Raw genomic sequence first — 14,455 nt, forward strand, 5'->3', positions numbered from 1 at the left:
TCAAGTATTACAAGTATTTATACCTATGCACTGAAGTATTTACACCTATGTGGCCAACTATTTTTGTTAGAGAAAGGATGACACAGGGACGATTGAGAAAGGTTGATGCGGAGATGCGGGGTCCACGATTGGGGATAAATACTTACAAGTATAAGTATAAATATTTGCACTATGAGGTATAAATACTTGTGTGACGATGAGCCCGAAAGTATGTCATCATGGATCTCATTTGAAAGATAAAATTGCATAGAATACGTTCATGGTTTTAGATTCGCAAAATTCCTCATAAATCGTGAGAAATGTGGATGACATTGAAAAAAGAAATCATCTCTAAAAACGTGTATGATTCTTCTCCCCATGTAGTTTGAGTGGTCCCCCCATATAGTCATATCAAGTTAGACATGCAAGTATTAATTTATTATCTTCCAAGTATTTATACCTATGAATTTAATTAAATTTGGAAGACCACAGTGTTTTGAATAAATTTAATTAAACTAGTTAGTTTATGGAAGTTAAACACGATTGGAGATAAATACTTACAAGTATAGGTATAAATACTTGCACGATGAGGTATAAATATTTGTGTGACGATGAGTCCGAAAGTATGTCATCATGGAACTCATTTAAAAGATAAAATTGCGTAAAATATGTTCATGGTTTTAGATTCGCAAAATTTCTCATAGATCGTGAGAAATGTGGACGACATTGAAAGAAAAAACTTAAAAAGGTGTGTGTGTGGGTGGGGGGTTTAAGAGATGAGGGGATGTGGGGGGATCGAAGTGGGGGGATTCATATAATTATTATTTCTATATATACAGGGTCTTGCAGTAAATTATAACACATCCAATAGGAGCCTAATATGTACGAAAGATGAAATGTGCACTTTATTTGAAAATATGCATGGTAGCAAAGTGCATGAGAATTCAAATATAGCAACTTTATTCCACTTCCATTTATGATAATTTAAGTACACATGCATGAATGAATAGTAATGTTAAGCTATAGTAACCTGACAACTTCTTACTACAAACTATGTCAGAGTTTGAGTAAAACTTTAAGAAAGGTGAATGCTCCAAGAAATGTGAATTCTTTGACTTTGTAGCAAGTGAAAAAAATTATTTTTACCTACTTGACATTTACGTCCTCATAAAAGTGAAAACATATAGATGGCAGCAAAATCATAAAAATGTATATGACTAGGTCTAATTGCATACACTTATAATGGTTTGCCTAGTTCAATAGCTTTGAAGGCCATAGATTATAAGATTCTATTATTTTTGCTACACCTAATAATTATATTTTGTGATAATCTAAGCCAGTTTTAAGATATTTTCTCAAAAGGAAAGCTAGTATTAAGAATGTTAATTATTAAGGATGGACAAGATGACGGTTTATTTTTACATATAACTCAATTTAATGGATTCATGTTTACAATTAAAAATGACAAAAAAGAAGAAGAAAAAGAAGAAGAGAGAGTTAAGTATATTTTAATTAAATTTTTGACAACAATAATTGTCAAAATAATAAATTAATTTTTCTAATAATGTGCAACACAAACTTATAAGAAAAATATATGAGTAACACATTGGGGCTTAATATTGTGAAGCATGGTAACTATATGTCATCCAAAATATCATCCAGTACTACTTTAAAAACTACAGGGAATACTATTTAAATACTATATCAAAACTATAAAAGAATCTATCAATCAAATCATGCAAAATATTTGGCGAGAATCTTGTTGCCACGTTTTTGGTTTGTATTTTGAGATCATATGTTCAAAGTTGGCTTAATATTAGTGTTAAATCAATTAAAGCACCTGGAGACAATTTTTTTTTTGTTTTTAAGTATTACTTTATGAGACAAATAACATCCAAACTATGTTCAATGCAGATTTAGAGAAGGGAAAACAAATATGCAACATGTTGAAACATTGGAAGCTACATGAAAACATCAAGCAACTATAAATACGTACCTTTCCATATTCTCCTTCAACGCCACGGCTGATAAGCACAATAAGAGTCTAGCAAAGAAAAAATAAGTTGAATGAAATCAGCCCAAAAAATAGAGTGAAAAAAAATCAGCTTTTAAGAAGCATTTTAATAGAGAACTTAGTGTAGTGAGTAAAAAAAATGAGAGACATACTAAATATATTTTCTCATTGACCAAGCTCTCAATTTTAAAAAACCAGTCATTCTGACAATGAAGATGACGATTTGCGCGACTTGAATTTTCTATTTTTATTACCTTTTAGCTATTGTGTTTTTTTTTTCTGTTTATTGTTATGTTTTGCTCTCTTCACTTTGTAATTTGCACCATTGTTGAAATATATTTTTGAATGCTAGAAATTAGTAAAGACTGGTTTTCTTGCAGGTGAGTGTGGTGCCTAACACCTTCCACATTCATAACCAAGACACAAACCCATTAATCATGAACTAAAATAAAATTGTTTCCCGTTTTCTGACGGGTGGCAACTCAAAATAAAATTTATATCAAACTTAAGAGGTTTAGTTGAGCGTCAGTCTCGTAGCATGGTAGCTACAATTATAAAGTGATAAATGAGTGAACTGACCACACACTGAAAAGTAATATCAAAGTGAACTAATAACACACTGCAAAGTGATAAATTAGTGAATTGACCACACATTGAAAAGTAATATCAGAATGAATTGACAACACACTACAAAGTAATAAATTAGTTGACCACACATTGAAAAGTGATATCAGAGTGAACTGACGACACACTGCAAAGTGATAAATTTGTGAATTGACGACAAACTGAAAAGTGATATCAAAGTGAACTGACCACACTAAAAAGTGACAAAGGAGTGATCATGACTACTTTCAGATAAAAAAAAAATTGTTTATATATATAGCTATATTGCAACAAATGCTTCTTCACCTCCTTTATGGCAAAGTAATGGATCATTATCTTCAATGAAAAATGAATAATGATAATGAAAATTATACAAATCTCATCATCCCACATATAGAGAGAAATATAATGAAACCAACTCCATAGCATGCATCAATCCTAACTGAATTGATGTATGTTAATGAAGTCTTAGATGGTCATGAGTTGTAAGTGAGAATTTAATATGAAAACTTTTATTTTTCGTACATTTGTCAAGCTGTTGAGAGACAAAGAGTTGCTCCAAGTGGACATATGTTGTTGAAGAACAAGTTGCAATGCTCTTATACACTCTTGCTAACGATTCTAACGGTCGAGTGATACAATAAGTCGTTACTTCCATATTGTAATTAAGGCTATTACTCGACTATCTACATAAATCATAATGTCCCCTCGACTTCATACGCCCCAACTTATCCAATCGAGAACAATATTTAACTCTTTCTTTATGGTAAGTTTAATTTCAATTATTATCAATTAATGTATTTTTAAATTAAACATGAGAAAATCTAAATTATTCATATTTTTTAATCTACAAGATTGTATTGGTACTATTGATGGTACATATGTTCCTATAACTATTGCTTACGAAGATCAAGCTCTATATCGTAATAGAAAACAAACATTATCACATAATGTTATGCTTGTTTGTGATTTCGACTATCGCTTTACTTATGTAATGCCGGATGGGAATGATCAACTTCAAATGCAAATGTACTAAATAGTATACTCAACAACGGATTCACAGTACCACGAGGCAAATATTTTTTGGTTGATGCTGGTTATGCCAATACACCACAATTTATTGCTCCTTATAGGAGTATAAGATATCACATGTGAGAGCAAGGTGCAGCTAATGAACGACTGCGGAATTACAAAGAGCTCTTTAATCTCCGTCATGCACAACTTAGAAGTAAGTCATATTGAAAAACTTATTGGTATTTTAAAAATGTGGTTTCCCATTTTAAAAGTTGCAACATATCACACAATTGATAAATAAGCAGACATAGTTCAAGTAGTATGTATTATACATAATCTTATTGTATATCATAATGGTGATGCCACTTGGACTGCAAATGTTAATTTGAAAATTGATCCAAATGATATTGGAGATGTATCGAATGGAGATGAAGAGTACGGTGAAGATGTTGAAAAACTTAACAATCAACGTCAGGCAGGAAATGAAAAAAAATATGAAATTGCTAGATTTATTTGGAATGATTATGTTAGATGTCAGAATAGAAACTTAACTTAAAAATTAGTTTTGTGTTTTGTTCAATTAAAATTCCTTGTTGAATTAAATTATATTTTGTTAAATTATTTTTAGTTTCGTGATTGATCAATTATTATTGTACTGTTGAAATGCATTTTATTTTTATTTTTGTGCTTGATTGTTACATTTAATTAAGTAAAAATTATGCTTGGATTTCAATCTTTGTTTAAGTACGCTTGAATAGGAATTTTTATGGGAGTAGAAATTTTTAGATTTTAAAAAGTATGCTCGTATATTTAGAAAGTTGTATTTCTTTTTTTTTTACAATTAAACTTTGTTTAATTTTAGTTTAAAGTTTTGTTTAATATTAAAAGAAGTTATTCATAGTATAAGAAGTAATTGATTTTAAAAAATAATTAATTCTAGAGGACCAATGTTGTAAAAAAACGTCTGTTTAGGCCGATTAGTTATTGACGGTAACCAAATTATCATGGATTTTTCTGACTAATTGGATCAAATATGACCAATTATTCCTGATTATTCCCGACTAATCGCTTGGCGATACATTGTCCATCCGATGACCGCATACCGTTATTTACAATACTGTGGAGGACTTTAAAATTCTATTTTGAAGTTTTTTTTTTAATTTTATACAAGAAGTGATTAACTTCACAGTACCATGAAACTAAGTAGTAATTAATATTGCAAACTTCATCAACAAAAATATATAATTTAAACAGCAAAGTTCAGATATAAGAAGGTTCCACTTGTAGATGTAATTAATTCAAGCAGCGTCAGGGATTCATTGGTTGGAAAAGAAAAAAATCAGAGTCCGTTGATTTTTTTTTCATCATACAAATTTATGAGTAGAACTAGGGTGTTCTTAAGCTCACCCAAGTGTTTGGTGAGCTTGACTCCAAAACCCGTCAAATCGGTTTCAAATAACGAATCCGAACCATTGGAACCCGCCTATTTTATGTGTGATGCGTCTACATATGAAATTTTTAAACTTTCGAATTAGTTTAGTATAAAGTCAAGCGGTCAAAAAATGTTCAAAAAATGAATGCACTAAAATTAATTTATTAACCTTCTAATTTTGACCAATTGACTTTATACTAAACTAATTCGAAAGTTTAAAAATTTCACATGTAGATGCATCACACGTAAAATAGGCGGATTCCAACGGTTCGGATTCGTCATTTGAAACCGATTTGACGGGTTTTGAAATCAAGCTCACCAAACACTTTGGTGAGCTTAAGAACACCCTAGTTCTACTCCAAATTTATTACGGGATGATCTTCTTTAGAAATTATATAGGAATAAAAAACATGCTACCGAACAGAAATTAGATAAAATATCTACAATTTGATTTTTACCCATGAAAAGTAATTTGTCCATGAGTTTTCATGGGTAATGGGGCTACCGAACGGGGAACCGACGACTCAGATCTCATTCTGCTCAGTCAGATATTGCAATGGATCTGAATTCCATTGATGGTAGCATAAGACAAAACCTCTTTATCCAAAAAAATAAAAATAATAGAGAATGACTTGGGTGAGTCATGGCTCACCAAGCGTTTGTACTGCACACCGTATTTTCATTTTGAAAATTCAAACGACTGATCCGAACCGTTAGATGTGATCTCCATATTGAAATGTGCTTGGAGACCAAATTTTATATTTTTTAGAATTTTTTTACTATTTAATAAGTAATTTTGAAAATTGCTGTTTTGCCGTAAACAGTAAAATTTTCAGGACCATCGGATCAGCGATTTTCAAAATTGCTTAATAAATAGTAAAAAATTTCAAAAAATGTAAAATTTGATCTTCAAGCATATTTCAATATGGAGAACATGTTGAACGGTTCGGATCGGTTGTTTGAATTTTCAAAATGGCTAAAATGAGTCATAACTCACCAACGTGCAATAAGCCATAGCTCATTTTAACTCAACTGAAAATAATAACAAGAAAAACAAATAATAAAAGCTAAAAAAAGTATAATACACTGTTATTACACATGGATTAAACCAGAGAGTCAGGCCGGAATAAATCGGAATCAGACTGGTTGTAAAATTAATATCCTTATTACGATCGGACATACAATTGAACAATTCAACGAGCTGATCATATGACCCAACGGCCTAATCGGTAAACCAAGTGATCCGAACCAGCTGATTGATATTTAATTGGTCCGGTTATAATAACATATCATGCATGACTAACAATGAAAGAGGCAGAAAGGATTTTGGGACCATCTTAATTAATTACTTAGTTCCCAAATAATTGAGTTAAGTTAAGTTTGTGGTTATATTGCCACATCTACTAAATCAACATCACCTTTGTATAAGAGAAAGAATTGCGTGTGATCTTTCAAATACTATGTTTGTACGGCATATATGATACTCTTTGCATCATAATATGTGAAGTTTAAGATTTTCTTCAAGAACACTAATATGCCCATAAAGGCTATTAATTCAACATGTTAATTCAATGAGATCCAATCCTTTATATATATTATATATATACTCTTGGGTGAGGCAAAGGACTTTGCAATGCACGGATCATTTTGTGTATTGGATTTATATTTCTATTTTCAAAGTTTGAATAGCTGATCAAAGTTTGAAAATATATATATTTATAGACCAAATTTAAATTTTTTGAAACTTTTTAAATATTTTTTGAGACAATTAGAAAACCACTTGATCTAAAACTTGTGGGCCATCTAAAACTAGTGATTTTCTACCTACCAAAAAAAATAGTAAAAGAATTTCAAAAAATATAAAATTTTGTCTCCAAGTATATACATTTTCATATGATAATAATGTTGAATGGTTTAGATCGAATATTTGGACTTTGAAGACGGAGATATATATGCACAGAACGATCCGCACATTGCAAAGTACCATAGCCTCACTATATTCTCTTTTATACAAAGTCATAGATTCAAAATTCAATTAAGTAGTGATTTTTTTTTGAAAAATATTTAAATTTAAAAGACTCAATTCAATTCGTCTAAAAATCCTTAATTGAATAACATGATATCGATGTAACAAACAAACAACAACTCGGTACAACAACATTGTCCCAACCACCTAATTATATAAGTGGTCCCAAATGAGAACAAAATTTCATAAGAAATAAAGTCGAGCAAATTTATATTGAAAAGGTTGCAAAAGAGAAACAAAATTGACCGCTATTATATGTTATCTGAAGGGGTTTATCAAAATCCAATATTTTTGGACCATCTTTGTTACTTCATAAGAGTTGTTTATTGAATTTCGGTCGGAACGAAAAGAAATATTAATTTCTAAAATATTTATATATAAAATATTTTACATTCAGAAAATTATCAGAACAAATAAATATTATTTTTTCGAAACAATAAAGTCATATACATTGGTATATTGCACATTAAACGGATCGAACACATATAATTTTCAATAAAATAGGAAATTTATATATTTACATTAATTATTGAGAATAGGAGTTTAAAATATAAATTTTCTTAAATATGGAACTTTTATTTAAAATGACCCATGAGAAGAAAGCTGACCACCAAATAATGCATATTACTGTAAAAGAGAAGTCTTAATACAAGAGTCACCTAATAAAAAACTAAAGTGAATTAAAATATCAATAATGTGGTATAGGCAAAATGCTTGAAAGCTTAATATTCTTTATGAAGTATCAATTTTCTCACTACTAAATAGATTCACATAATCTTTAATAATATTCTTAGTTTTCAGAAATTATGATTTCGTTTTCATCAATTTCGTTTTTCATATTACTTAAATGGAAAACGTGTCTCTAAGATTATGGTCCCAAATTGCACATCAACATCTAATACCCTCATTCACATAATTAGCTATGACTAGGTATTGTGGATTAACATCTCTCTCTCTCTCTCTCTCAATGGCACCAAGTCCAAGCAATCAAGAGGAGGTGAATGTAACAAGAGATAAGAGCTACAAGGTGCATGGAGAGGTGTTTCTAATTGTGACTGTTTTTCTCTTTGCTATTTTGCTGTTCTTTCTTCTTCTCTGGCTCTATGTGCGCTACCGACGTCGACGACAACTGCAGAGAGATGAGACCGAGCAAATCCGACAAAAGCCGCATTCAAAGAATCAGAGAGGAAGCAAGGCCGGATCACTAATGTTAGAAAATTGAATATATTGTATATTTTGTTTCCTTCTCTCTGTTTCTCCTTTTTTCTTTTACCCTCTGCTGCTCTCTTCATTTATTTCTTAATATTCTTCCTCTTTTACACCCCCTCGCCCTCAAAACATTTTGATGAGTTCTGAATTCTGATCACTAGATTAGGTGATAAAGAAAACATGACAAATTACTTCTCCATTAGAAATTATTGTATAATTTCCTTTTTTATTGTCCTTTTAGTGGTGTGATATATCGATCGTGTCAGAATTGGAAAAAGTTGCTAAAGTGATTAAATTCAGTTCTTAGAATCATTTGATTGGTGTTGAGATTTGTATAAAAAATTGAAATTGTAAACTATTCTGTAAATATAAACCAGATGTACATATTCCGACGTAAATTCAAACGGATCATGTCGGACATCAGACTCTCTCAAATATGAGATGGTGAGGATATGAATAATAGAAACAATTTCCCAAGTGAGGATCATTCTTGTCGTCTTTTCTTTTATCATTATTATTTTTAATTGGTTGGACCAGACAATAATTTGTACTGTTGGATTTAGTGATATATTGATTGTATAACATTGAAATTACATTCATTGTTCGGTCCGTATTAAAATTCGTACGGAAAAATTGTGAATCATCTCGTAAAATTTAAATTGAATGTGCAAATTTCGATATTTAATTGCTCAATTGCTCATTGGTGAGATGGTGGCCGAGGATGGCAGAAATAGAAAGAATTTCTGGGACAAGTATCATATATAATTTTTATTCTCCTCTTTTCGTTGATTCATTTTTTCTTTTTGATTGGTTGGACCACACAATAACTTGTGTTCTGTTAGATTTGGTAATATATTGATTGGATTGTCAATTCGTTAGGCAGAAAGGGTATGCTTCTATGTTTGTTATGAAAAGGTTTTATTTTCTCTTGTTTAATGTAAAGGGGGAATTTCATGTATTCCCTTCAAAACTTTAATATTATATATTTTCCCCTTAAAAATTTGCAATATCATATTTATCCATTATAACTTTACAATATATTAATTGTATCTAAAACTAATTAAATAACAGTATTCAGGTTAGGGGTGCACAAAAAATTCGTAGTTCGTGATTCGATTCGAGTTTGATTCGAAAAAATTCGAAAAAAATTCGATTCGAAATAGATTCGGTTTGAAATTAATTCAAACCAGTTCGATTCGAAATTAATTCAATTTCGAATTCGAATTTGATCAGATTCGATTCGAATAGGTTCGTGAGTTTATTTGATTCGAATTGGGCTGTAAATTGCCAAAAAAATTTTGGAAAAAATTAGACTAAGCTGAACACGCGGCACTCGCATCAGTTATTTAAATAAGGAAAACAACAAAGGGGGTCATCCAAGTTGTCCGCTCGTTCCGATGAATGAAAAATATGGGGATGTATTTGCATATTTCCCTTTCTCTTGTATCTGACAATCTTCTTTTTGCTTCCGCTTACCAGTAAATGGATGTCGTCCCTTATCAGTCCGGCTCTAGGTGAAAGAACTGACTGCTTATTCTCCCGTCGACCTTTGGCCTGCCATCGTGGTGTTCCAGTGAGTAGGTGTGTCTGTCCGGTGAGTTCTCCCTCTTCTTTAATTGGTGATTATTGCCTCAATTTCGAACTAATTTCGAATCAAATCGAACTAGTTCGAATTATACCGAACCAAATTCGAACTGGCTTTTTAGATTTGAAATCTATTTCAATTTCGAATTAGATTTGGTTCGAAATTATTTCGAATTCGAATTCGAACTAGAGCATGTTCGATTTGGTTCGGTTCGTTTGCAGCCCTAATTCAGGTGCTTGTCAAACATTAAATTTTCTTCTCGTTAAACGAACCCCTTTCCGACATGACATTTTTTTCGCTCCTCTCCAAGATGGCCTCGGATGTTGAATATAAGCATATTCAATAGTATAATTAGAAAATCTAATTATATTATTGAATATAGTTAGTTTTTGAAAAGCTAACGGTTTTTCGAAAGAAACCAGAGCTGTGGCAGTGTCTGAGCAACCATTTGCCCATTCTTACCTCCATGGCCTTGTACAGTCGCATTAATTATTATAACAGTGGCACGGGATGGGTCATGGCCTCATGGGTGACAGCATTGTATCTTTGCTCTTTATTTAATTATATCACAGATCGGATCGACATAAGATTTTTTTTTTTTTTTTTAGAAAAACCCGTAGGATCGACATAAGAACTGCATATGGATCACAAGCTCATATTGTCCCTGCCAGTATGGATTGAGAATTGGATTTTGATTTCTCTTCTCTTTAGTTATTTACTTTTTTTTTTTTTGTTATATATTTTTTTTTATGGTATAGATAGGGAAGTCGGTATCCTTTGAGATAACATAATATTTATGTTTAAATAAGGACTGTTTGATAAGAAGTTGAACTAATTCTGTCTGAAGTGGAATGCATAATGTCCCTTTAATCGTGCGGGTTCTGATCGGGCGATCCGGATCTAAATATAAATATTTTATTGGGAGAATCTAGCTATCCCCCGTAACAATCCCCCATTTCATCCCCCAGTCATTAACTACTTCAATAACTACTAATTACTTAGGGGGACCACTTACTATTTGGGGACCACATAATATTTGAAAGATTTTACAACTGGCGTGCGGAAGTATTCATATATAATGCATCAAGTATTCATCTATAACACATCAAGTATTCATACCTAAAATATCAAGTATTTAAAAAAAAAAACTGGACACGTTTTTAGAGGTGGGATTTTTTTTTCTTCGTTCAATCTAATCAATATTTCTGACGATCGGTCAGGAATTTTGCAAATCTAAAACCACGAATGTTTTTGACATAATTTCATTTTTAAAATGAGATCCATAATGATATACTTTTGAGTTGTCCGTTGTACAAGTATTCATCCTTATCGAGAAAGTATTCATCCTCGTCGTGCAAGTGCAAATATAGAAACTGGACACATGACTCATCCATCTTTTACACGTTTTTAGAGGTAGTTTTTTTTCTCCGTTCAATATAACCAATATTTCTGACGATCTATGAGGAATTTTGCAAATCTAAAATCACGAACGTTTTCTACACAATTTTATTTTTCAAATGAGATCCATGATGACATACTTTCGAGTTGTCCGTTGCACAAGTATTCATCTCTTATCGAGAAAGTATTAATCCTCATCGTGTAAGTGTAAATATAAAAACTGGACACATCACTCATCCATTTTTTACATGTTTTTAGAGGTGAGTTTTTTTTTCTCCGTTCAATCTAACCAATATTTCTGACGATCTGGGAAGAATTTTGCAAATCTAAAACCACGAACGTTTTCTACACAATTTTATCTTTCAAATGAGATCCATGATGACATACTTTCGAGTTGTCTATTGCACAAGTATTAATATCTTATCACGCAAGTATTCATACATAAGATATTAAAATTCATTTATACACATTGAAGTATTCATTTCTAAGATATCAAGTATTCATTCATATATCTCTATTTTTTTTCAAAATTTGTTTTTATGTCATTTATTAAATACGCAGTGGCCTAATTCACCATTAATAGAGTTTTGTTCTTTTCAAAACTCGCTACTTCATGAGGAAGGGGAACATAAACATGAAAAAAATTAATTGCATATACATATACAAAATTATTTTGATACGATCGTCAGTGACGGATCTAACCCGGTAGAGACGTGCTCTAGTATTCATTCAAATACATTGAAGTATTCATTCATACACATTGAAGTATTCATTCCTGGCAGAGGCGTGCTTGATTGGGATGGAGTGACGGATGATCTCCGGCAGAACGTTCGCTAGAGCAGGAGCAGCAGGCATAGAGGGAAAAAACCGAGGCGAAAGTTTAAGAGGGAGGGAGCTTATTGTATTTATTATTTCGAGGTGGGAGAGGGAGGGGAGCTTATCAATGGAAAAACGGAGGTGGAGGTGGAGGAGGAGGTGGGATGCGGAGATGAGAGAGGGAGGTAGAGGCGGAGGTGAGGTGAGGTGAAGATGAGAGAGGGAGGTGGGAGGCGGAGGTGGGAGAGGGAGGCGGAGGCGGAGGTGGGAGAGGGAAAAGAGGAAAATAGAGGTGGAAGAGAAAGGGAGAAAGATGAAAGAAATAAAGGTTGTTAGAAATAGTAGTTATAGTTAAAATAGAAAGTTAGTTGGGGGATGAAATGGGAGATGGATAGGTGGGGATATTATAATTACCCTATTTTATTACCTTAAGTGATATGAATTCTGGTCGAAATTTTTTTAGTTACCACTCTAATAATTTACAATTCTAATATTACCATTTTTGTACATTATTTTTGACGCGTGCGCAGACTGGTCACACACCAAATTTAGTGTACATAGACCAATATATTCATGCGGAAATAGGAAATTAAATTAATATGCACAATTTAAAAGTATACTTGAAACTGCTGATCTAGTTTTGATGGATTTTCTGCATATAATATCGGAAAACATTATTATAGCAAGTAACAACCAATCAAACTTTGGTGGTGAAAATGGTATGGATAATATACGATATGTATTCATACTGTATTTAAAAAATTAGATGTGGATATTTGATATCTGAATATTCGTATGGATATAATTAAGAGTGAGTCTATGGTACTATGCATATCACGGGTTGCTACCGTGCTACGGCTCTATATTCGAGTTTTAAAATCCTAACGGTCGATCCGAACCGTTCATCTTGTTCTCCATATTAATATGTGTTTGGAGACCAAATTTTACATTTTTTGAAAGTTTTTTATTATTTTTTTAGATATTTAGAAAATCACTTGATCTGAAAATTCTGGACCATCCAAAAACAGTGATTTTCAATAAATCTAAAAAAATAGTAAAAAAATTTCAAAAAAATGTAAAATTTGGTCTTCAAATACATATTAATATGCAGAACAAGATGAACGGTTCGGATTGACCGTTAGGATTTGAAAACTCAAATATAGAGCCATAGCACAGTAACAAATCGTAATATGCATAGTACCATAGACTCACTCGATAATTAATACTGATATGGTTTTACGTTTCAATTATCCGTATCTGAATAGTAGATAATATATCATATACTTTAATATATATTATGAAAAAAAATATATATTATTCACTATTATAATTAAATAAATATTATGAACGTAGTATTTTTTATATTATTTTAATAAATATTCAATCCGATTCGCATCCATATATGTATCCGACTGATATCCGAATATGCAAAATCTAAAATCAAACTGCAATGAAGTCTGAACAAAATTTTTACTACATGTATGAGTTTATGAGTTATTTTTATGTAATATTTAAACAACTGTTTTAAGTCAATAGAAATACACAATTAATTCTCCCTTGGATATTGTCAGACAGAATTTTAGTAGAAGTTAATTTATGGCTTAAATACTGTTAAACAGTAAACATAGATAAAAAGAATGAAGTAGGTATCACGGATTAATTTACTGTTATACATGTAAGTTAGTTGTAACACTATATATGATCGTGTATGTCTTAAAGCATGACTGTTGTAAAATGTTGATGGCTAATGCAAAAATTGGCAGCATCTGTCAAGGATTTACAAAAAAAAAAAAAAAAAAAAAAAGTCAATAGAGGAAATAAATACTGATATTAATGGGTCATGTATCACAGATAAAGAGATATATAAAACGCACAGAATTCGTATCCTCTGAGATATCTCAAACTTTGCGTGACTTTATGGAAATTCCCAACCGTTTAAATACGTTCTGCACGAATCTCAAAGCACACATAATACTGACCCCTACATCACCCCCGAATAGGCACCGGACACGTCGGTCACGCAAAAGTTGAGATATCTCAAGTCGCACCTCGGATGCTTGAAGGTCATAACAATAAATTGGCCAATGCAAGTGCTCCACGTATTGCCGACTATGTTACGGTAGAATGGTCAGAGGTTTTATAATTGATTTTGACGGTTTGACCACCGACATTTTTATTTTTACCCATTAAAAAATTATTTTAATAATAATAACCAAAGTTTAGCAACAATTTTAAAAATACCCCGTGGAAATTCCACAGGCTGAAATTTTAATTCCCATTTTTTTTTATAAAACATAAATTTGTTTTTAATTTATATTTTTTGTATTGAAATATTAGAAATGTTGGATATATTTCTTTGAAAATAGATGTAATATAATA

Source organism: Carex rostrata, chromosome 23 (assembly GCF_964058835.1).
Source record: "Carex rostrata chromosome 23, lpCarRost1.2, whole genome shotgun sequence".
NCBI lineage: Eukaryota > Viridiplantae > Streptophyta > Magnoliopsida > Poales > Cyperaceae > Carex > Carex rostrata.